Source organism: Diorhabda carinulata, chromosome 2 (assembly GCF_026250575.1).
Source record: "Diorhabda carinulata isolate Delta chromosome 2, icDioCari1.1, whole genome shotgun sequence".
NCBI lineage: Eukaryota > Metazoa > Arthropoda > Insecta > Coleoptera > Chrysomelidae > Diorhabda > Diorhabda carinulata.
The window spans coordinates 1,386,168-1,412,997 of NC_079461.1; the positions used below are offsets into that span (position 1 = coordinate 1,386,168).

The 26,830-nt window shown below is 33.6% G+C and overlaps 1 protein-coding gene and 1 long non-coding RNA gene across 3 annotated transcripts in view; one reads left to right on the forward strand and one right to left on the reverse strand.

Annotated features, from left to right (window-relative positions):
* Positions 1-1,006: 1,006 nt before the first annotated feature.
* On the reverse strand, positions 1,007-3,395 carry LOC130903443 (uncharacterized). Its single transcript, XR_009060742.1, has 2 exons — positions 3,159-3,395; positions 1,007-1,506 (listed from the first exon to the last, which is right to left on the reverse strand). It is a non-coding gene; the product is annotated as an uncharacterized LOC130903443 (long non-coding RNA).
* Positions 3,396-16,503: 13,108 nt separating this feature from the next.
* Positions 16,504-26,830, forward strand: part of LOC130903441 (netrin receptor UNC5C) — a 296,118-nt gene continuing 285,791 nt past the window's right edge. Inside the window, exon 1 of one of the 2 annotated variants that reach the window (XM_057815536.1) lies at positions 16,504-16,833. The gene's annotated coding sequence lies outside the window, so the exon portion shown is untranslated. The remainder of the gene's footprint in view (positions 16,834-26,830) is intronic. The other variant, XM_057815538.1, reaches the window with a different exon arrangement.

Genomic DNA, 26,830 nt, shown 5'->3' on the forward strand with positions numbered 1-26,830 from the left:
AAAAAACGTAACTTAAATCGTCCACCAGATATTTAACTGATTGGAAAATGGATCTAGAAGACTGAAGAGATCGCACAAAACTTTATAAACAAAAATCCAAGCGACCAAGATCTTCTAGAACGGTCTATAAAGGAAAACGTAGACATGATCTGTTCGTAACGAGCCTAAGAGGCTTCAATTAATGTAATAATTGAACGCTCAGGGTGCTGTCAGAGGTAAACCAGATGACTGAGAGCTTATAAACGTTTATCAACATGTTGTTTTCATATTAAGCTCTAAAACACAAACACCAACATATTAATTCGACTGCAAAACAAAAAAATATGGTTCCAGCAGGTCGGAGCAACATCACACACATCCAATAGATCTTGAACTTTAACCTGGCAAGCTGATCTCCAGGAAAAATTATTAAGTCGACCTCCACGCCATCCTATGTCAAATCTGGATGTGAAATGGCAACCATATCGAAAAATATCTGCTGAGTTGTCATAGGCAATTTCAGTGCTTGGATTATGATCAAAAGAATACGAAGTTAAGCTGATTGTTTAACGGTTTAGTACCATTTCTATTGTGTACAAGTTGCAATTCTAGGAAAAAATGAGAAAAATGTTTCTTTATCCACACTTGGATTCTCTTTTCTGACCGTCAGACTCCAAAAGCAATTACCCATCGACCACTTTCCTTTAGCTTGATAATAAATAAAATTTGAGGTTAGTTTTTGTCTAAATAACTATCAAAATTGAAAGGAGTATCAGATCTGTTTTACATAATGTATTAGTATGAATTTAATTTTCACTTATCACTGTTATACGTGTACTTTAAACACTTTTTTCTGCATCTCACTATTTCCTTCCAATTCGCAGCTTCCAGAACTTTCAAGTCTTACTATGTTTGGTCCATTTTCTGTTGGTATCCATTTTTTGAATCGCTTTTTCTTTGTATATGCGGAAAACACTTTAGTTTCTTTGCTTTTACGTACTTTACTATGTCTTCTTCTTTTATATGGTTCTTTATTTAGTAAATCATGAATTTTAATGTGTCCCAGGATTCTCCTCTTCTTTTTTTCCAATATTCTTACATTTTCTTCGTTTGTTGGCTGTTATTTCCTTTTCATTTCCTTCCGTTATTAAATGTCTCGTCTTTTTTATATACCTATAATTTCCTTCAAGACTGAAATTATAAATTTAGCGACTTATTTTTCAATAAAGAATCTAACTAAATATTACTTCTTGATATTAAGTACACAAAAATGAGGATGCAATTGATCCTTTTATATCGAGTTACTTAAAGTCCATTAAATAGCAAGTACGCAACAAATCCAAAGTACTTTCGAACAATGGGATGTAAACAAATCCCCAGTTTTCTAAATTTATTCCTACAACCTCAACAAACGATTTCGACGCATTCTTTGTATCGTTGTTTTCGGTTTTTATTTTCAACAAAACATTGCAATCTAATGTTTTCCAGAGAAAAAGAAATATGAAGAGGATGTTCTTGATTTGAATCCTGCAATAAAAAAGAAGTAATATTGCTTTAATAGTCAAATAATAACAAAAAAAAACATATCAAAATACCAATCACCATTAACTTTTTATAAAACCGCCCCCATTATTTTGTGTACTTTCCCATGCCTGTATGTAGAATAAACTTTTACTTAATTGTTTTGTATGAAAGGGCCACCCGCTTAAACGTATTGTATTACCAATAAAGGTGTTCTGCTCCTTTAAGAAAGTTCTACAGGGGTTAATTAAAAAGTTGAATCAAACATTAAGAATCAACAATCAAATCATTCATTTTATGATATTACAATCAACATTTTCTTGTATGTTTGTCTACAAAACAAAACAAATATTTAAAAATTTCCAGCCAAAGACAATTCTTTTATCAAAGGAATTATAAAAGGGGATTCCCCAAGGTGTTGTATGCGAGGTTGCCGTTTTTACGAAGAAATTTGGCTTTGCAGCTCGGTATTCGGTCGGGATCAATAAGTCCTGTCATAGTCACGTGACCCAATTAGGTAGAGCACCTTCACAAAAACTTGGAGCTCTCTTGAAGCTCGTGATCGTTCATTCAGAGCTCGGCTTCCAAGCATAGTTGACCAAAAACTTGAACAGCTTGGATCGTAGAAGAAAGATCTTTGACCTAATTCTGTTTTTACCTATACTACAACGGCAGATGCTTTTCGAGCTGTCCAACAAATCCCAGCTAGAGCAGTACATACAATCTACAGAAGTTCAAGATCTGTATTCACTAGAGTGTGATGATAGTGATATAAACAAATAGTAAAACGTATTTTTCATCGAAAAATTATCAATAAAAACCGCATTTTCCTTGTATTTTTGTTATTTGATCATGATGTGTTCTAAATCTATTTTACAAATATTGAGATGTCTGTCCCATGTATCACCAAAACACGTTTATTATAACGAACCCCATTATAAATGAAATTTTAATATTCAAGACGTGTTTTGTTTATTAATTGATAATAATATTTATTTATACTTCTTTTGAATATATTATTATTTATTTTTCATGTCTAAATGTCGAATCTAAAGGTCAAATAAATAATTACTGCCCTTTATAACAAAGAGAATGACAGTTTATATATCATACAGTGAGTAAAATAAAAGATCTTGTCTTTAATTGAGCCCCTTATAAACAACGTACATTTTAAATTTAAAATTTAATTATTTTATATTTCTAATTCCACTCGTATACGCAGGATGTATCGAGTTACATATATTAAAGTCCTTTAGGACTATTGTATTCACCATCTTTTGTATGTGTGTGTGTGTGTGTAATCTTAGATGAATTTCCAATTCGAAAATGACACGGTGTTAGGTTTCATATTTTTTGCTGGGGTACCCTTATATGGTGGTTAAAGTAATTTGTTTTTTAATGAGACAAAATAGAAGGTACGATAATAGCTATTAGATAATATTTAGTCATTAATAGTTATATATAATGATTGCAGAATCAGGAAACAGAAGTCTTTGATGCAAAAAAATAATAAGGCATCAATCATTCAAACAATTTCCTAATAGTTTGTCGAAAGTAGTTGTGATGTAAATGATATACGAAAAGTTTTGTACGAAAAATGAATAATATAATAGATGCAAAGACAATATTTCCATGTACATAAACACAATCAACCATACCTGTTTTTATTCTTCATATCATCGACTATAATTGATCCCATTGCCAAAAATAGTTCTCTAGTTCGATGTATTATTAAGTTAATCAATATCATATGTTTATATATCGGTTTTCTAGGTTAGTAACTTGAGTAGAAACGGTGGAGGTCAACTGTCAAATAATCGTTATGAATAATATTCCAAAAGTCGGCATTTTAAGAATTGTAATTATTCGTATTTAATTCATATAGTTAACATCGACATATTTAACAAAATTTTTTAGATAAAAATATCGATATACTGGGTGTATAAGCTACAAAATCCAAAATTAATGTTAGCTTATTACTGGAGAGTTGAATTTTTAGCAGGATGACATATAATTCACAAAAATGACGTGACGTTCTACCAACTGGATGCCATTTTATCTAAGTGGAAATTACAGCTTAAAATCAGGGCAATAACAAACGTTAGAAATACAATTTGAATACGTATAAGTACTAGAAAGCAACACAACAACGACGATTTTTTGTAAATTTGTATTTGGAATTCCCTTTATATCTAAGTAGTACCTCGTAGTTTATTCTTTAAAATGCAGATCCTGGCTGTATGTCGATAGACAAAAGGCCAATAGAGAAGAGAAGAAGTATAACATATTTTATAACATTACTATGTATGTCTATTTATTTTTTGGATGCCACGGTAACTGGACGATATCAATTGAATAAATATATAAATAAATAAGCGGTTTTAATCACCAACAGTAAAAATTTGATTTTATAAAGTTGGTAATTGATTTATTCGGCGAGTGGTATCTGGATGAAACGTTTTCCCTGTGATGTTTCGCATTTAAAACAAATTAAATAATTATTTATTTATATAAGTGTTAAACAAACAATTCAAGTCATATTCTTAAAATCGTTTTAATGTATCTGTAATATACGAGGGCATTGCATAAATATTTATGTGAAGTAGAGCGATCTGTGAGTTATTAACGTGATTATTTTTCAAAATATTCTTTTTTTTTATACCACTATAAGAATTTGATGCGTATTTAGAGTCAAAATTTTTGTACACCGTCTGTCGATGTTGAATATTTCAGCTCTTAACTTGGTTTTTAGTTTTGAGAGAAAAAAAATAATCGAATGGGGCCAGATCAGGACTATATCGTGATTTTTTTTTTAAATATAGTACAATGATTCATTTCTTAACTTAAATAACTCTTTTCAGAGACAGTTCCGATGTCCCAGAATGACTTATTACGGTGCTTCTGTGTTTATTCTAAAAGATAATAATAGTTTCGGGGTGCATACGTTTAGTGTATAGAAACTGATGTAGGTCATATCAAAATGACATCCCTATACATGTTATAAATGAAAGGAACATTCAAGATATGATGTCGGAATTGTTTGGGAATTGTAGGATCGATAACTACCGGGAGCGAAACGGTTCATGTGGGTCTTATTACTATTAATTTATACAGGGTATCATCGAAAACTAAATACAATCAAACAAACTATCTATTATTTATCGATATTATATTTAAATTTATGTATACTATATATAAAAATAAATTTTATGTTTTCTATAATGTACATTTGAAGTATTGCTGACGAGTTGGAGAAGAAAATCCTCTATAAACACATCGCAAAATGTATATATATATATATATATAGTAATTGAGTTCCCAATATGACAACGAATGCAATGATAGGATTTTCGTGTACACACCAATTTTCCATGAAAATGGCGATGGTAATCGTGGAAATCCCTGAAAGCGCTGTTTGTCTTTATGAATAAATTATGTAGGAAGCGACATCTGGCGACCGCAATGCGATCTATTTGTATTTATTACGATTGATTCGTATGTTATTATTTTAATAATAGGAAACGTTATTGATTCAAGTTGATAAATTATTTTTAATAATATTTCAATCATTACTGAACTTGAATCTAATAAATACACGTAATTTGAAGTAAATTGAAAAGTAAAGTAAATCCCGGCAATTCTATTTATACTAAAACTGTTCTGTATCGAAGTTGTTTTATCAATTTTCGAACTTTTTTCCATTTTAATATAATGCAGACAATCTTATCATCTTTACCAAAAAATATCCAACATAAAAGTCTGCATTATTATATTTATTTTTTAGAATCAGTAAATCTTTTGAAAGTATAGATAAACAACGCGAAACAAAAAGTTAATCTGACAAAATAAGGGTTTTATGCATAATTCAAAATATTTTTTCTATAATTATAAGGTAGGTACTTTTAATATGGTCAAATTATTCATAAATGAAAGTTTTTTTAACAAAAAAGTATGTGGCAACCGTGGTTTCAAGATACATAGAATGTATTACATAAAAGACACGGCAACGGCTGCTCAAAAGTGTAGTCGTGGGATGTCCAAAAGAGATTTTATCCAAAAAACGATGTCAAATACTGTTAGACTAATAATAAAAGGAAAAATTCGTCAAATCTTCTGATTTGAAAGCACCAAATTCCAAAGGTAAACTCATATTACATTAAGATTTGGTTGAATGACTTATCGTCTTTACCAAAAAATGTCCAACATACTAGTCTGCATTATTATATTTATTTTTTAGAATCAGTAAATCTTTTGAAAGTATAGATAAACAACGCGAAACAAAAAGTTAATCTGACAAAATAAGGGTTTTATGCATAATTCAAAATATTTTTTTTATAATTATAAGGTAGGTACTTTTAATATGGTCAAATTATTCATAAATGAAAGTTTTTTTAACAAAAAAGTATGTGGCAACCGTGGTTTCAAGATACATAGAATGTATTACATAAAAGACACGGCAATGGTTGCTCAAAAGTGTAGTCGTGGGATGTCCAAAAGAGATTTTATCCAAAAAACGATGTCAAATACTGTTAGACTAATAATAAAAGGAAAAATTCGTCAAATCTTCTGATTTGAAAGCACCAAATTCCAAAGGTAAACTCATATTACATTAAGATTTGGTTGAATGACTTATCGTCTTTACCAAAAAATGTCCAACATACTAGTCTGCATTATTATATTTATTTTTTAGAATCAGTAAATCTTTTGAAAGTATAGATAAACAACGCGAAACAAAAAGTTAATCTGACAAAATAAGGGTTTTATGCATAATTCAAAATATTTTTTCTATAATTATAAGGTAGGTACTTTTAATATGGTCAAATTATTCATAAATGGAAGTTTTTTTAACAAAAAAGTATGTGGCAACCGTGGTTTCAAGATACATAGAATGTATTACATAAAAGACACGGCAATGGTTGCTCAAAAGTGTAGTCGTGGGATGTCCAAAAGAGATTTTATCCAAAAAACGATGTCAAATACTGTTAGACTAATAATAAAAGGAAAAATTCGTCAAATCTTCTGATTTGAAAGCACCAAATTCCAAAGGTAAACTCATATTACATTAAGATTTGGTTGAATGACTTATCGTCTTTACCAAAAAATGTCCAACATACTAGTCTGCATTATTATATTTATTTTTTAGAATCAGTAAATCTTTTGAAAGTATAGATAAACAACGCGAAACAAAAAGTTAATCTGACAAAATAAGGGTTTTATGCATAATTCAAAATATTTTTTCTATAATTATAAGGTAGGTACTTTTAATATGGTCAAATTATTCATAAATGAAAGTTTTTTTAACAAAAAAGTATGTGGCAACCGTGGTTTCAAGATACATAGAATGTATTACATAAAAGACACGGCAATGGTTGCTCAAAAGTGTAGTCGTGGGATGTCCAAAAGAGATTTTATCCATAAAACGATGTCAAATACTGCTAGACTAATAATAAAAGGAAAAATTCGTCAAATCTTCTGATTTGAAAGCACCAAATTCCAAAGGTAAACTCATATTACATTACGATTTGGTTGAATGACTTATCGTCTTTACCAAAAAATGTCCAACATACTAGTCTGCATTATTATATTTATTTTTCAGAATCAGTAAATCTTTTGAAAGTATAGATAAACAACGCGAAACAAAAAGTTAATCTGACAAAATAAGGGTTTTATGCATAATTCAAAATATTTTTTCTATAATTATAAGGTAGGTACTTTTAATATGGTCAAATTATTCATAAATGAAAGTTTTTTTAACAAAAAAGTATGTGGCAACCGTGGTTTCAAGATACATAGAATGTATTACATAAAAGACACGGCAATGGTTGCTCAAAAGTGTAGTCGTGGGATGTCCAAAAGAGATTTTATCCATAAAACGATGTCAAATACTGCTAGACTAATAATAAAAGGAAAAATTCGTCAAATCTTCTGATTTGAAAGCACCAAATTCCAAAGGTAAACTCATATTACATTACGATTTGGTTGAATGACTTATCGTCTTTACCAAAAAATGTCCAACATACTAGTCTGCATTATTATATTTATTTTTCAGAATCAGTGAATCTTTCAATAGTATAGATAAACAACGCGAAAAAAAAAGTTAATCCCTTGGAATTCCCGGATCAAACTACTAAATATTTCTGAGAAAATAAGGGTTTTATGCACAATTCAAAATGTTTTTTCTATAATTATCAGGTAGGTACTTTTAATATGGTCAAATTATTCATAAATGAAAGTTTTTTTAACAAAAAAGTATGTGGCAACCGTGGTTTCAAGATACATAGAATGTATTACATAAAAGACACGGCAACGGCTGCTCAAAAAGTAGGAAATGTCGTCAAATCTTCTGATTTGAAAGCACCAAATTCCAAAGGTAAACTCAAATTACATTACGATTGAGATAGCTACCAGGAAATTGACTTGGTCCAAAGAGAAATTGGTACCAGTACTACAAACCCTCGTGCTAGATAACGAATTATTTTGGAAGACGTTCTAGAAACTAAAGAATATACTGTAGACGAAATGGTCAAGAAGAATGGTTACATTGTTTTAAGGTTATCTGTATTTCAAATCCGATCGAATTAATATGGCCCCAACCGAGAAGGAAGACAAGAACTAATAACCCGCTCCGTTGTTCAAACATTAGCGATGAGATTTGAAGAAATGCAATGAATCGCGTAAAAAAAGTTGCAACACGTACCAGTTTTAAGTAGACCTACAATTGATTCAAACACAGGAAGATGGAAGTGATTCTATTGATTCAGAATAATAAATGAAAATCACATAAGAACTTTTTATGTCAAAGAATTTTTAGTTTTTGTTGCAACAAATTCATCTTTGTATTTAATTTGACTGAAATTATCTTCGCTTGTTATATCAAGTACAACTCTGTACAATAAAAAGTTTTAATCATACCGTGGAACATTGAAAATGTCTTATTGTACAGAGTTGTACTTGATATAACAACCTTGTTTTTTAAATAATCACCTAACCTAACCAATTTAAATCCAGTGATTTTTTTTTATTAACATCTCGGTTATATCATAGATACCAATCAAGAAAATTGAAACAAAAACTTACCTCATTTACAGTAAACTATAAAATTAATAGATATACGTATATCTACAATCTACATTTGTTTTTATTTCAGCTTTTTGAATTTGTAAAAACCCGTTTCAGTATCTCCGTAGATTTCTAATGATACAAGAAGGTGTTAATAAATTTTCTAATATTGAGTTTCATTGAATGCCTGGCAAAAGTATGGAATTATAAACGGAGATAACATGCAAATTAATTATAATTTTCAAATAAATATTATTTAGGTGTGTACGCGTATTTGGTTACGTGTTGCAAAAGTTGTTTGTAACTTTATACATTAAAAATAGTTATTGGAAAAATTTTATTAAGATCCCTGTATGGTAATTTATTTCCAAGGACTATAATAATAAACCCTTAATGAAAAATTATACTAAAAATATGAAAAAAGTTTGTTTTCTTGATGTTGTATTGAATATATGAAAATATAAACATAAGGGGATCCAAAAAAAGACATTTTCCACTTCGAAATTAAATATCATCATTACTTTCTTTGGAAAGTTTGGGTTTTTCAGCCATTTCTAAATTGTTTTTAATTTGAAATACGTAAAATAACCCCAAAGAAGGCATTTGTTGGGGGGTGGTAGTCCTACACCTTCGAAATAAGTTGTGCTTTTCTTTATCTATAAATTTATTTCAAAAATTTTAAATCAAGAATCATAAACATATATCAAAATCAAAGTATCAGCTGGAAAGCGTTGTTTGTGTAAAAATTTGAACAAGCTGCGTCAATTAGCTTGTGTTTGACTGCTCAAAACTGTCACTCCAACGATGATATCATCTCCTAAACAAATCAAAATGCATAGAAAAATAACTTGGAGGACATTTTCTGTTCAATATAATAAGTTTTATCCTTAAAATCACCAAGGGACGAAAACTGTTAAAACCGTCGTTGTTTGTACCTTTTGCATATTAAAATTAGTACTTTTAAAAATGATGGAAACCACAATTCTCGATTATGAAGATAATCGAAACATAGCTAATGAAAAGCTGTACATGTTGAAAAGAGTAAGCTTTGGTGTTTCATCACCACAATCCCACAACATTCACGTTTATATATTTTTATTCACAAATTCCGAGTATTTATCTACTAAAAATTTGATTGATGCTCGAAAAGCATTTGTCAAATACTACACAATATTCACAAACTGATGAATAGGATTCATGGAATGTTATTTGTGGTCGGTACTGCTGTAGAAAGTGGAAACTCAGACCTTGGAAGCACAAATGACCAAAAACCTTGAGATGTGACTCTATAGACGCATCCTGAAGATTCCCTGGATTGAAAGAATCCCCAACGACGAAGTACTAAGACGCGTTGGTCCTAAAAGAAAGTTGTAGACAATTATTAAACAGAAATCTAAACTTTCACGTCAGAATAGGATTCATGGAATTTTATTTGTGGTCGGTACTGCTGTAGAAAGTGGAAACTCAGACCTTGGAAGCTCAAATGACCAAAAACCTTGAGATGTGACTCTATAGACGCATCCTGAAGATTCCCTGGATTGAAAGAATCCCCAACGACGAAGTACAAACACGCGTTGGTCCTAAAAGAAAGTTGTAGACAATTATTAAACAGAAATCTAAACTTTCACGTCAGAATAGGATTGATGGAATGTTATTTGTGGTCGGTACTGCTGTAGAAAGTGGAAACTCAGACCTTGGAAGCTCAAATGACCAAAAACCTTGAGATGTGACTCTATAGACGCATCCTGAAGATTCCCTGGATTGAAAGAATCCCCAACGACGAAGTACAAACACGCGTTGGTCCTAAAAGAAAGTTGTAGACAATTATTAAACAGAAATCTAAACTTTCACGTCAGAATAGGATTCATGGAATGTTATTTGTGGTCGGTACTGCTGTAGAAAGTGGAAACTCAGACCTTGGAAGCTCAAATGACCAAAAACCTTGAGATGTGACTCTATAGACGCATCCTGAAGATTCCCTGGATTGAAAGAATCCCCAACGACGAAGTACAAACACGCGTTGGTCCTAAAAGAAAGTTGTAGACAATTATTAAACAGAAATCTAAACTTTCACGTCAGAATAGGATTCATGGAATGTTATTTGTGGTCGGTACTGCTGTAGAAAGTGGAAACTCAGACCTTGGAAGCTCAAATGACCAAAAACCTTGAGATGTGACTCTATAGACGCATCCTGAAGATTCCCTGGATTGAAAGAATCCCCAACGACGAAGTACAAACACGCGTTGGTCCTAAAAGAAAGTTGTAGACAATTATTAAACAGAAATCTAAACTTTCACGTCAGAATAGGATTCATGGAATGTTATTTGTGGTCGGTACTGCTGTAGAAAGTGGAAACTCAGACCTTGGAAGCACAAATAACCAAAAACCTTGAGATGTGACTCTATAGACGCATCCTGAAGATTCCCTGGATTGAAAGAATCCCCAACGACGAAGTACAAACACGCGTTGGTCCTAAAAGAAAGTTGTAGACAATTATTAAACAGAAATCTAAACTTTCACGTCAGAATAGGATTGATGGAATGTTATTTGTGGTCGGTACTGCTGTAGAAAGTGGAAACTCAGACCTTGGAAGCTCAAATGACCAAAAACCTTGAGATGTGACTCTATAGACGCATCCTGAAGATTCCCTGGATTGAAAGAATCCCCAACGACGAAGTACAAACACGCGTTGGTCCTAAAAGAAAGTTGTTGACAATTATTAAACAAAAATCTAAACTTTCACGTCAGAATAGGATTGATGGAATGTTATTTGTGGTCGGTAATGCTGTAGAAAGTGGAAACTCAGACCTTGGAAGCACAAATGACCAAAAACCTTGAGATGTGACTCTATAGACGCATTCTGAAAATTCCTTGGACTGACAGAATCCCCAACGACGAAGTACTAAGACGCGTTGGTCCTAAAAGAAAGTTGTTGACAATTTCTAAACAAAAATCTAAACTTTCACGTCAGAATAGGATTGATGGAATGTTATTTGTGGTCGGTACTGCTGTAGAAAGTGGAAACTCAGACCTTGGAAGCTCAAATGACCAAAAACCTTGAGATGTGACTCTATAGACGCATCCTGAAGATTCCCTGGATTGAAAGAATCCCCAACGACGAAGTACAAACACGCGTTGGTTCTAAAAGAAAGTTGTAGACAATTATTAAACAGAAATCTAAACTTTCACGTCAGAATAGGATTGATGGAATGTTATTTGTGGTCGGTACTGCTGTAGAAAGTGGAAACTCAGACCTTGGAAGCTCAAATGACCAAAAACCTTGAGATGTGACTCTATAGACGCATCCTGAAGATTCCTTGGACTGACAGAATCCCCAACGACGAAGTACTAAGACGCGTTGGTCATAAAAGAAAGTTGTTGACAATTTCTAAATAAAAATCTAAACTTTCACGTCAGAATAGGATTGATGGAATGTTATTTGTGGTCGGTGCTGCTGTAGAAAGTGGCAACTCAGACCTTGGAAGCTCAAATGACCAAAAACCTTGAGATGTGACTCTATAGACGCATCCTGAAGATTCCCTGGATTGAAAGAATCCCCAACGACGAAGTACTAAGACGCATTGGTCATAAAAGAAAGTTGTTGACAATTTTTAAACAGAAATCTAAACTTTCACGTCAGAATAGGATTCATGGAATGTTATTTGTGGTCGGTGCTGCTGTAGAAAGTGGCAACTCAGACCTTGGAAGCTCAAATGACCAAAAACCTTGAGATGTGACTCTATAGACGCATCCTGAAGATTCCTTGGACTGAAAGAATCACCAACGACGAAGTACAAACACGCGTTGGTCCTAAAAGAAAGTTGTAGACAATTATTAAACAAAAATCTAAACTTTCACGTCAGAATAGGATTGATGGAATGTTATTTGTGGTCGGTACTGCTGTAGAAAGTGGAAACTCAGACCTTGGAAGCTCAAATGACCAAAAACCTTGAGATGTGACTCTATAGACGCATCCTGAAGATTCCTTGGACTGACAGAATCCCCAACGACGAAGTACTAAGACGCGTTGGTCATAAAAGAAAGTTGTTGACAATTTCTAAATAAAAATCTAAACTTTCACGTCAGAATAGGATTGATGGAATGTTATTTGTGGTCGGTGCTGCTGTAGAAAGTGGCAACTCAGACCTTGGAAGCTCAAATGACCAAAAACCTTGAGATGTGACTCTATAGACGCATCCTGAAGATTCCTTGGACTGACAGAATCCCCAACGACGAAGTACTAAGACGCGTTGGTCATAAAAGAAAGTTGTTGACAATTTCTAAATAAAAATCTAAACTTTCACGTCAGAATAGGATTGATGGAATGTTATTTGTGGTCGGTGCTGCTGTAGAAAGTGGCAACTCAGACCTTGGAAGCTCAAATGACCAAAAACCTTGAGATGTGACTCTATAGACGCATCCTGAAGATTCCTTGGACTGACAGAATCCCCAACGACGAAGTACTAAGACGCGTTGGTCATAAAAGAAAGTTGTTGACAATTTCTAAATAAAAATCTAAACTTTCACGTCAGAATAGGATTGATGGAATGTTATTTGTGGTCGGTGCTGCTGTAGAAAGTGGAAACTCAGACCTTGGAAGCTCAAATGACCAAAAACCTTGAGATGTGACTCTATAGACGCATCCTGAAGATTCCTTGGACTGACAGAATCCCCAACGACGAAGTACTAAGACGCGTTGGTCATAAAAGAAAGTTGTTGACAATTTCTAAATAAAAATCTAAACTTTCACGTCAGAATAGGATTGATGGAATGTTATTTGTGGTCGGTGCTGCTGTAGAAAGTGGAAACTCAGACCTTGGAAGCTCAAATGACCAAAAACCTTGAGATGTGACTCTATAGACGCATCCTGAAGATTCCTTGGACTGACAGAATCCCCAACGACGAAGTACTAAGACGCGTTGGTCATAAAAGAAAGTTGTTGACAATTTCTAAATAAAAATCTAAACTTTCACGTCAGAATAGGATTGATGGAATGTTATTTGTGGTCGGTGCTGCTGTAGAAAGTGGAAACTCAGACCTTGGAAGCTCAAATGACCAAAAACCTTGAGATGTGACTCTATAGACGCATCCTGAAGATTCCTTGGACTGACAGAATCCCCAACGACGAAGTACTAAGACGCGTTGGTCATAAAAGAAAGTTGTTGACAATTTCTAAATAAAAATCTAAACTTTCACGTCAGAATAGGATTGATGGAATGTTATTTGTGGTCGGTGCTGCTGTAGAAAGTGGCAACTCAGACCTTGGAAGCTCAAATGACCAAAAACCTTGAGATGTGACTCTATAGACGCATCCTGAAGATTCCCTGGATTGAAAGAATCCCCAACGACGAAGTACTAAGACGCATTGGTCATAAAAGAAAGTTGTTGACAATTTTTAAACAGAAATCTAAACTTTCACGTCAGAATAGGATTCATGGAATGTTATTTGTGGTCGGTGCTGCTGTAGAAAGTGGCAACTCAGACCTTGGAAGCTCAAATGACCAAAAACCTTGAGATGTGACTCTATAGACGCATCCTGAAGATTCCTTGGACTGAAAGAATCACCAACGACGAAGTACAAACACGCGTTGGTCCTAAAAGAAAGTTGTAGACAATTATTAAACAAAAATCTAAACTTTCACGTCAGAATAGGATTGATGGAATGTTATTTGTGGTCGGTACTGCTGTAGAAAGTGGAAACTCAGACCTTGGAAGCTCAAATGACCAAAAACCTTGAGATGTGACTCTATAGACGCATCCTGAAGATTCCTTGGACTGACAGAATCCCCAACGACGAAGTACTAAGACGCGTTGGTCATAAAAGAAAGTTGTTGACAATTTCTAAATAAAAATCTAAACTTTCACGTCAGAATAGGATTGATGGAATGTTATTTGTGGTCGGTGCTGCTGTAGAAAGTGGCAACTCAGACCTTGGAAGCTCAAATGACCAAAAACCTTGAGATGTGACTCTATAGACGCATCCTGAAGATTCCTTGGACTGACAGAATCCCCAACGACGAAGTACTAAGACGCGTTGGTCATAAAAGAAAGTTGTTGACAATTTCTAAATAAAAATCTAAACTTTCACGTCAGAATAGGATTGATGGAATGTTATTTGTGGTCGGTGCTGCTGTAGAAAGTGGCAACTCAGACCTTGGAAGCTCAAATGACCAAAAACCTTGAGATGTGACTCTATAGACGCATCCTGAAGATTCCTTGGACTGACAGAATCCCCAACGACGAAGTACTAAGACGCGTTGGTCATAAAAGAAAGTTGTTGACAATTTCTAAATAAAAATCTAAACTTTCACGTCAGAATAGGATTGATGGAATGTTATTTGTGGTCGGTGCTGCTGTAGAAAGTGGAAACTCAGACCTTGGAAGCTCAAATGACCAAAAACCTTGAGATGTGACTCTATAGACGCATCCTGAAGATTCCTTGGACTGACAGAATCCCCAACGACGAAGTACTAAGACGCGTTGGTCATAAAAGAAAGTTGTTGACAATTTCTAAATAAAAATCTAAACTTTCACGTCAGAATAGGATTGATGGAATGTTATTTGTGGTCGGTGCTGCTGTAGAAAGTGGCAACTCAGACCTTGGAAGCTCAAATGACCAAAAACCTTGAGATGTGACTCTATAGACGCATCCTGAAGATTCCCTGGATTGAAAGAATCCCCAACGACGAAGTACTAAGACGCATTGGTCATAAAAGAAAGTTGTTGACAATTTTTAAACAGAAATCTAAACTTTCACGTCAGAATAGGATTCATGGAATGTTATTTGTGGTCGGTGCTGCTGTAGAAAGTGGCAACTCAGACCTTGGAAGCTCAAATGACCAAAAACCTTGAGATGTGACTCTATAGACGCATCCTGAAGATTCCTTGGACTGAAAGAATCACCAACGACGAAGTACAAACACGCGTTGGTCCTAAAAGAAAGTTGTAGACAATTATTAAACAAAAATCTAAACTTTCACGTCAGAATAGGATTGATGGAATGTTATTTGTGGTCGGTACTGCTGTAGAAAGTGGAAACTCAGACCTTGGAAGCACAAATGACCAAAAACCTTGAGATGTGACTCTATAGACGCATCCTGAAGATTCCTTGGACTGACAGAAACCCCAACGACGAAGTACTAAGACGCGTTGGTCATAAAAGAAAGTTGTTGACAATTTTTAAACAGAAATCTAAACTTTCACGTCAGAATAGGATTGATGGAATGTTATTTGTGGTCGGTGCTGCTGTAGAAAGTGGCAACTCAGACCTTGGAAGCTCAAATGACCAAAAACCTTGAGATGTGACTCTATAGACGCATCCTGAAGATTCCCTGGACTGACAGAATCCCCAACGACGAAGTACTAAGACGCGTTGGTCATAAAAGAAAGTTGTTGACAATTTTTAAACAGAAATCTAAACTTTCACGTCAGAATAGGATTGATGGAATGTTATTTGTGGTCGGTACTTCTGTAGAAAGTGGAAATTCAGACCTTGGAAGCTCAAATGACCAAAAACCTTGAGATGTGACTCTATAGACGCATCCTGAAGATTCCTTGGACTGAAAGAATCCCCAACGACGAAGTATTGGTCAAAAAAGAGACAATTATCAAGATAAGAAAAACATTTTACTCAACGACAAATACCTACTGCTACAGAACATAATTTGTGTTTCTTCTTGGTACTAATTTAATATTAATTAAATCCAAGAAGCCTTCTGAATAATTGATTGTTTTTTCTACATTCACATAGAGAGTAAAATATTTCTGTACAAGGGTTATCAATGTCAAATTTATTGATAAAGACCAAAATTGTATCGGAAATAATTGTATTGAAACGTAATTATTTATTTATCATACATTAATTCTAGAAAACAATAGAAATAATTCATTAATGAAAAATTTAGCGCGCGCTTCTTTTTTTCTATGGTATAAGCACGTCTGTTTAAAATGCATTGCGCCATCACGCTCTACCAAGAAGACTGTGGAAGCCAAAGAACTTAGACGCGATTTCAGTCCGTTTGAAACTACCGAACGAGGAGGTTAAGCCGAACGCCGTTTGGAAAAAACATCGCGTTAATACTATGAAATAAACATTTTCATATAAATAATTAAATATATTAATAAATTAGATATCGCAGTGGATTGTGTTATATTTATTTCGTCGGTTGTGTTGTGATGAAAATTATATATATTCTATCATAGTTTTGTGAACTATACAGTTACATTAATTTTGGAATACGCTTTTTCATATAAGAAGAAATAGTTTAAAGAAAGGTAATATTTGAAAATTGTAAAGCAATTCTGTTTGGTTTTCAATTTATTCATCTTTTTACTTTTATTTCATCTTCTCCACAACTTTCCGAGCATCAGAATATTCCATCCTTTGCTACTTCATTCCTTTCCTCTTTCCTACTGTTTAATCTTTCATAATTCGATTTCTGAAGACGATAACTCCTTTATCGAAACGTGCATCATACACTTTAACTATGAATGTTGGTGTTATGGTATTAGTTAATAGAGTGTTAACAGTAGAATCGTTTTTGTTCTACATGGCGGTTAGAAATAATGTTTTCTTTCTATTTTGGTACCATGAGATTTGATTTTTTCATGGTGCAATCAAGATATCCCTTGGATAAACCAATTGTTGATGTCTAAGTCTTAGTTAGGAGTTTTTGGAGACGATTGTACTGTCCTGTGGGAGTTGATTCCTATCCTAAGTCTTCTTATTCCCTGTTTTATTCATGTCATCCTTGATCTGCCTTTCTTGTTCAATAAAGTTCATAAATATCTTCAGTATCTTCTTTGATTTTTGTTAATAGCTTCTGAATTCAAATGTTATTTCTTTATCATGCTTTTTTCTTTGAGAATCCACGTTTCTTTTTCCCAAATTTCCATCTTGTATTAATGTTTTGCATAAAGCTTTTGACCTGCTCCGAAACATTCATTATATTGTTCCTTGTATCTGTATACAAAATAAAAATGTGATATTCACTTTGTAAACTTACTCCATATATAAAAAAACTAAAGTTTTTTCTTTTTTTCTTATTTCGTTCTACCGAGGAAGTGGCTAAAAAAAGTATTTAAAACTTTACTTAAAAGAAGCCACTTTCGACATCATGAAAGATGAAAATTTTTAATTATCATACTCAGGGAGCTGCTAATGAAAATTTTAACGAGAATATTATTCAACAAGAGATAGTTCCTCCAAACGAGATTTCCCTTAAAAACTTTTATTATTCATTATTGTTAGAGGTAGAAACTTTGTTCGAATCGACGGAAATGAGCGAATAAAAAGTTTTATATAAACAAAAAATGATTCTGTTGTATATTCTTCTAGTTTTCTATATATTAAAGTTTATATTCCAAATTTTTACCAGTAATATGGTGGCAAAACCCATAAACAACAACAAATAAGCATCCGGCCACGGATAAATCCACGGAAGGATACGAATAAGGACATTCCACCAGGTCCTCAACTTCAAACATCAAGTGATGATCCTTAAAACACATTTTTGATCCTTGCAGAAATAAAATCCACGTAGAAATAATTCTTTTTCGCACGCAAAGTCATAAATGTGTTAATTTATAATTTCATTTCCATGGGAAAAATTCGAAAAAATTCTCGAAACTTTCGACAACGACAAAAATTAAAACCGTCTCTCCATTGTTCTTTTTAATTAAATAAATTACCAATTAAACAATTGAGGTTTCAATTATTTAGTCTACAATTGGACTGCCTAAATTTAATTTTGATGAATGGGACGACTTCGAATGTAATTTTTTTGACGAGAAAACAAAAAAATCTAATTTTGTTTCAATTAAGATATTCGTGGACGTGAAATAATTTGTTTGGAAAGAGGATTTATATGCTTGTATGAATTTGGGGTCTCCGAGACACTGGAGAACCCAACGATTACAGCTGATCCATCGATCCCACGGTATCTTAAAAAATCTAGAAAGTTGTATGGTTTCAATTGCCAGAGATTTCGTCCACTATTTCGGTGTTTTTTTCATTGTTCTGTAGCTGATACTACAGAAGGATTCTGGTCCCATGAAGGGCCTGTCTGTCCCCGCTTCAGCGAGCTATGATTTATTTGGTTTTATGGTTCTCGAAAACATGCTGTTTGTCCACAAACTATGATAAAGCCTTCAGATATTTAGGAAGTTTTTGTATTTGGTTTCATAATAAATTACTTACTTTTTTCGTACTATTTTGAGCCTAGGAAATGCCTATTCGAATACGTTTTTGATTCAAAATCAGCGCGTAGCTCACGCATGCATGTTTCTTTAGTCATTATAAGGCAAATCATTCTTCAGAGTGTAAAATGTAAAACAATACAGTTTGATTATGATCCCATTAATCCCATTACTTGAACCTTGAATCTATTACTTATTTTTATGTAAGTCTAGAATAAATAATCGACGTGGTTTAACTAATTATACCGTTATATCTTCGTGATAATCAACTGCACAGTTCAAAATTGTTTCAACAGATTTCGATAACGTATTAAATTGTTTTTGATCCCGGACTCTATAAGTACATTTTTATGTTCATAATTAACTAAAATTTGCTTCATATCACAATATTTTGGTTATTTACTGCCTGTCTATCCAACAGAAACACAATTCCATTTGCGTTTGTCACGTGACATTGACGTATGACGTTAGATTTTGGGGTTATTTCTCTCTATTATTATTATTTCCAATAAAAACACATAAATGTCACGATAATAAAAAGTAGTACACACGGCAGCAACGTCAAGTTTAGAATTTACTACGAATGTCAAACGTCAAACGTCACCCGCAACGTTAAGCGGAAAGTTAAGTTTATGAATCGACCTTAACTCAATACGACAACGTTGTCTGTAGTTGAAATATTTGTATATCCTTTCTTTAAACGTTACGACTACTAACTTCATTGTCGCAATTTCCACATGCAACTGAACCGGTCTTTTAATGGACACTAGATATAAAAAAAAAGACAATGATCATCCGTCTCATTCAATGGACACGTTTAAACTAAACTTTAAGCCGGGATTGAAAATAAACGTCGCTTTTTTACGTTCCACGGTTTTCATTGAATCGACGTGCCGTTTAATGCTAAAACAAACACATTAGACAAATTTTTAGTTATAGTCCATTCGTCGACACATTCGCAATCAAGATATATAAGAAGTAGTCTTCTGATTTACAAATTTACATAAATTATTAAGTTTAATATCACAATTCCAAAATCTATTAGTTAGGGATCTACCATTAGGTCCTTGTCAAATGGTTGATTCTTTATATTACAGAGTTGCCACAATTCAAGCTTTGTAACTAACTTTAGTGACTTATTACTTTGTTTATTGAGTGAGACTCGCTTTGGGGGCTCTGTCACAAAAGAGAAGAAGAAAAAATTGAACTTTAGGGATTAACCTACGAGAATATATTTAATTAATTTATTTTAGTAAGCAGATATATCGGATTATTCGAAAATTTTGTTAGAAAATTGTTTTAATAAGATTATTAATCGAGTGATTATATTAAAAACACTCTGTAGAAGTTAATATTGGAGAATGACTCATGATAAAAATGTTCATCTCAATAGAGACGTTCATTATAACTAAATAACATTATAATATGTTGCAATCACTAATTAGCATTTTATTATAAGTCAATAAATGCTGAAGAAAAAAAACCATTCTATTAATTCGGCCTTTTTGACTAATAGAGGCGACGCTATAAGGCGATAAATTATAGAAATTAAAATAAGTGCCGGTCCATAGGAGGAATATTGAAAGCCGAAGATTTGATAGTACAACTACCGAAATTACAGAGCGGGTTTTTTTCTACCTCAATTTCTAAATCCAAATAAATTATGTACCTAAAATTAATATTAACATATAAATTTTTGTTTTTGTATCTTTTTGTTTTATAAAATTTCATCATCAGAAACAGTATTAACGCAATCCGTGCACGTACGAGGATGATCCTCGGCCTCTAACCTAGAGATGGCGTTAGTTGCTTGGAAAATACACAAAACGCACAGCAAATGTTTCAAGTTCGAAGACACCACGTTGTTCAATATTTGTTTGACAGCAGAAGTTGGACTATATTCTACTGCTTCATCGTTATCGACGGAAAAATATTGGAATGCAAAGTTTAGACGAGACCGTACGATCTTACGGAGACCAACAAATCAGTGGTCGACCAAATGAGGTGATTACTCCGGAAATGTTGAAGAAAATCCACTTTGATACAATATAATATTTATTGGGACGATATGAATCGTGAAGTTTCAAATCTATTAGTCGGTCAAACTATTATTTTTCCAGAAGATATTGCATAAAAACAAGGGATTCATTCTTTCAGTTCCGTTCAGTACAAAAAGGGTCCTCGACTTAAGGGCCATATGGTGAATCTTTAAAGAAGAAGGTAAAAGCTCGAGGGTTCGATCTTTCCATATTTCGCTGACCCACTTAAAACCGGGCGGGGTAATTAGAGCGACAAGGACCTTTTACTATTTCCACAAATGGGATTCTGGACCCTTTTCTATTAAATTGAAATGCGGCAGCGTCGTACGTATGTTTTAGTTTTCCGTTCCAGAAACTCTACAAATTGGAATTTCTGAAACTGTTGGTGATAATCATACCATGGAAATTTTATTCCCATGTATAGAACCCAGTAAACGTGCTTTGAAAAAATTTTGGTAGAGACTAGCAGAAAAATTTGAAACGGAAGTAATTACAAATAGATAACAGATAGATCGAGTGAAAACTGGATGAAGAAATGACAGTCCAGGCTGAAATTATAGAGGGTTTTATTAAAAATTTTAATTCAATGATTTGACAATTTTTATAGCCGTCAAACATCTTGATAAAAACCTCATAAATTATAACTAGCAATTACATTTTTTTCATCCCAAATTGTGTTATAATTTTACCAGTTTTTATGTTGAAACTTTTTATTAAATTCTCGACTTATTTACTATATTCCATGTATCAATACGAGGGCAAGTCCGTATATTTGGAAATACTACGAAACTAGAAGATTCAGAGCTGGCAACACCGTTTTTAAGTGGTAAGATCTGACAGCGTTGCGATTTTAAGTTGCAACGTTTATTTGGTGATGAAATCCTTCACCAATAGTTACGGTTAGAACAGGACGATGAGGATAAAGGATTCTAGGACATTAGACTTACCAACTGTATCCTATTTTTCCATTGGAAACCTGTTAATCTTCAGAATTGTACTTTCTATTTTTTCCTTGTACAATTATTGGCTTCATATGCATTTTGGTACGTAATTTTTTGATATACGAGGGTTGTTTGTAAAATTTCCGACCTCAACCAGAAGATTTATTCAAATATATTCAAGTAATTATTTTATTAAAGCTAGTCGAGTAATTTTGACAGTGTACTACTACAAGTGATTCTTATGAAAAGTATCATCGAGAATCCGTAATAGAAGCTACAAGTTTGTAATAGAAAACATTAGCGGATAATTTTCAATTGAACATAATTTCAGATTTCAAATTTATGGCTTATTAAAATTGATAGAAAAGACGTGTCTCGAATTTTATATGAAGGAATTACGGTCTATAGGAAGTTTAGAGTGCCAGACGGTTAGATATTAACGTTTTGTAGATAATTTAAGTGCCAGGTTAAGTGGGCAGTTGGTGTGATGTATATTGTGAATCACGATCTCTTGAAGCACAAGCTAAAATTAAAATCTCAAGTAGTGAGGTATTGGAAAAGAAGCGAAAATAAATATTTATCAAATTAAAAAATAATAACCTACTTATGATTATTTTTAGCTTCGCATGATTCATCGAGTCGATTAAAAGAAATAGAAACTATATTAGAAATCAGTTAATCCTCTAAATCCTGCGGGGATATATAGGTTTCAGGGAAAGCTTTGAAATTGTAAGGAAAAACATTGGAATTGATGTACTATAAAATATCTGTTTAAGAGAATGATAAATAATGAAATTAGGGACGAAAAATCTTTGGTTTGAAATCTTTTAGTCATGTACTTTTGCCTGGACAAAATTAGAAAGTTAAAGATTGGGGGATTGTTTGGGGATGTATAAGGTAGCTAAATCCAAGTTTTCGAATAAATCTAGCCTGTACTCGAGGAGGGGTGGCCGAAAAACCACGATTTTTTCGGACTTGTTTTAGTTTTTGGCTTATAACTCCCAAACTATGCGTCTTAACGAAAAATATATTCTATACATTTTTAAAGTAGATAAGATTCGTTATCGATCAAGACTAACCGGAGCTTTGTAGGTCTAATAAGTCCCGAGATAAAGCTCTTCAAAATTTGCCAATTTTGTGGGGGTGGCCGAAAAACCATGATTTTTTCGGACTTGTTTCAGTTTTTGGCTTATAACTCCCAAACTATGCATCTTAAAGAAAAATATATTATATACATTTTTAAAGTAGATAAGATTCGTTATCGATCAAGACTGACCGGAGCTATGTAGGTCTAATAGGTCCCGAGATAAAGCTCTTCAAAATTTTCCAATTTTGTGGGGGTGGCCGAAAAACCACGATTTTTTCGGACTTGTTTTAGTTTTTGGCTTATAACTCCCAAACTATGCGTCTTAACGAAAAATATACTATATACATTTTTAAAGTAGATAAGATTCGTTATCGATCAAGACTAACCGGAGCTTTGTAGGTCTAATAAGTCCCGAGATAAAGCTCTTCAAAATTTGCCAATTTTGTGGGGGTGGCCGAAAAACCACGATTTTTTCGGACTTGTTTCAGTTTTTGGCTTATAACTCCCAAACTATGCGTCTTAACGAAAAATATATTTTATAAATTTTTAAAGTAGATAAGATTCGTTATCGATCAAGACTGACCGGAGCTTTGTAGGTCTAATAGGTCCCGAGATACAGCTCTTTAAAATTTGCCAATTTTGTGGGGGTGGCCGAAAAACCACGATTTTTTCGGACTTGTTTCAGTTTTTGGCTTATAACTCCCAAACTATGCGTCTTAACGAAAAATATACAATATACATTTTTAAAGTAGATAAGATTCGTTATCGATCAAGACTAACCGGAGCTTTGTAGGTCTAATAAGTCCCGAGATAAAGCTCTTCAAAATTTGCCAATTTTGTGGGGGTGGCCGAAAAACCATGATTTTTTCGGACTTGTTTCAGTTTTTGGCTTATAACTCCCAAACTATGCATCTTAAAGAAAAATATATTATATACATTTTTAAAGTAGATAAGATTCGTTATCGATCAAGACTGACCGGAGCTATGTAGGTCTAATAGGTCCCGAGATAAAGCTCTTCAAAATTTGCCAATTTTGTGGGGGTGGCCGAAAAACCATGATTTTTTCGGACTTGTTTCAGTTTTTGGCTTATAACTCCCAAACTACGCGTCTTAACGAAAAATATATTATATACATTTTTAAAGTAGATAAGATTCGTTATCGATCAAGACTGACCGGAGCTATGTAGGTCTAATAGGTCCCGAGATAAAGCTCTTCAAAATTTGCCAATTTTGTGGGGGTGGCCGAAAAACCACGATTTTTTCGGACTTGTTTCAGTTTTTGGGTTATAACTCCCAAACTACGCGTCTTAACGAAAAATATATTATATACATTTTTAAAGTAGATAAGATTCGTTATCGATCAAGACTGACCGGAGCTATGTAGGTCTAATAGGTCCCGAGATAAAGCTCTTCAAAATTTTCCAATTTTGTGGGGGTGGCCGAAAAACCACGATTTTTTCGGACTTGTTTTAGTTTTTGGCTTATAACTCCCAAACTATGCGTCTTAACGAAAAATATACTATATACATTTTTAAAGTAGATAAGATTCGTTATCGATCAAGACTAACCGGAGCTTTGTAGGTCTAATAAGTCCCGAGATAAAGCTCTTCAAAATTTGCCAATTTTGTGGGGGTGGCCGAAAAACCACGATTTTTTCGGACTTGTTTCAGTTTTTGGCTTATAACTCCCAAACTACGCGTCTTAACGAAAAATATATTATATACATTTTTAAAGTAGATAAGATTCGTTATCGATCAAGACTGACCGGAGCTATGTAGGTCTAATAGGTCCCGAGATAAAGCTCTTCAAAATTTGCCAATTTTGTGGGGGTGGCCGAAAAACCACGATTTTTTCGGACTTGTTTCAGTTTTTGGGTTATAACTCCCAAACTACGCGTCTTAACGAAAAATATATTATATACATTTTTAAAGTAGATAAGATTCGTTATCGATCAAGACTGACCGGAGCTATGTAGGTCTAATAGGTCCCGAGATAAAGCTCTTCAAAATTTTCCAATTTTGTGGGGGTGGCCGAAAAACCACGATTTTTTCGGACTTGTTTTAGTTTTTGGCTTATAACTCCCAAACTATGCGTCTTAACGAAAAATATACTATATACATTTTTAAAGTAGATAAGATTCGTTATCGATCAAGACTAACCGGAGCTTTGTAGGTCTAATAAGTCCCGAGATAAAGCTCTTCAAAATTTGCCAATTTTGTGGGGGTGGCCGAAAAACCACGATTTTTTCGGACTTGTTTCAGTTTTTGGCTTATAACTCCCAAACTATGCGTCTTAACGAAAAATATATTTTATAAATTTTTAAAGTAGATAAGATTCGTTATCGATCAAGACTGACCGGAGCTTTGTAGGTCTAATAGGTCCCGAGATACAGCTCTTTAAAATTTGCCAATTTTGTGGGGGTGGCCGAAAAACCACGATTTTTTCGGACTTGTTTCAGTTTTTGGCTTATAACTCCCAAACTATGCGTCTTAACGAAAAATATACAATATACATTTTTAAAGTAGATAAGATTCGTTATCGATCAAGACTAACCGGAGCTTTGTAGGTCTAATAAGTCCCGAGATAAAGCTCTTCAAAATTTGCCAATTTTGTGGGGGTGGCCGAAAAACCATGATTTTTTCGGACTTGTTTCAGTTTTTGGCTTATAACTCCCAAACTATGCATCTTAAAGAAAAATATATTATATACATTTTTAAAGTAGATAAGATTCGTTATCGATCAAGACTGACCGGAGCTATGTAGGTCTAATAGGTCCCGAGATAAAGCTCTTCAAAATTTGCCAATTTTGTGGGGGTGGCCGAAAAACCATGATTTTTTCGGACTTGTTTCAGTTTTTGGCTTATAACTCCCAAACTACGCGTCTTAACGAAAAATATATTATATACATTTTTAAAGTAGATAAGATTCGTTATCGATCAAGACTGACCGGAGCTATGTAGGTCTAATAGGTCCCGAGATAAAGCTCTTCAAAATTTGCCAATTTTGTGGGGGTGGCCGAAAAACCACGATTTTTTCGGACTTGTTTCAGTTTTTGGGTTATAACTCCCAAACTACGCGTCTTAACGAAAAATATATTATATACATTTTTAAAGTAGATAAGATTCGTTATCGATCAAGACTGACCGGAGCTATGTAGGTCTAATAGGTCCCGAGATAAAGCTCTTCAAAATTTGCCAATTTTGTGGGGGTGGCCGAAAAACCACGATTTTTTCGGACTTGTTTCAGTTTTTGGCTTATAACTCCCAAACTATGCGTCTTAACGAAAAATATACTATATACATTTTTAAAGTAGATAAGATTCGTTATCGATCAAGACTAACCGGAGCTTTGTAGGTCTAATAGGTCCCGAGATACAGCTCTTCAAAATTTGCCAATTTTGTGGGGGTGGCCGAAAAACCATGATTTTTTCGGACTTGTTTCAGTTTTTGGCTTATAACTCCCAAACTATGCATCTTAGCAAAAAATATACTATATACATTTTTAAAGTAGATAAGATTCGTTATCGATCAAGACTAACCGGAGCTTTGTAGGTCTAATAAGTCCCGAGATAAAGCTCTTCAAAATTTGCCAATTTTGTGGGGGTGGCCGAAAAACCATGATTTTTTCGGACTTGTTTCAGTTTTTGGCTTATAACTCCCAAACTATGCGTCTTAACGAAAAATATATTCTATACATTTTTAAAGTAGATAAGATTCGTTATCGATCAAGACTGACCGGAGCTATGTAGGTCTAATAGGTCCCGAGATAAAGCTCTTCAAAATTTGCCAATTTTGTGGGGGTGGCCGAAAAACCACGATTTTTTCGGACTTGTTTCAGTTTTTGGCTTATAACTCCCAAACTACGCGTCTTAACGAAAAATATATTATATACATTTTTAAAGTAGATAAGATTCGTTATCGATCAAGACTGACCGGAGCTATGTAGGTCTAATAGGTCCCGAGATAAAGCTCTTCAAAATTTGCCAATTTTGTGTGAGTGGCCGAAAA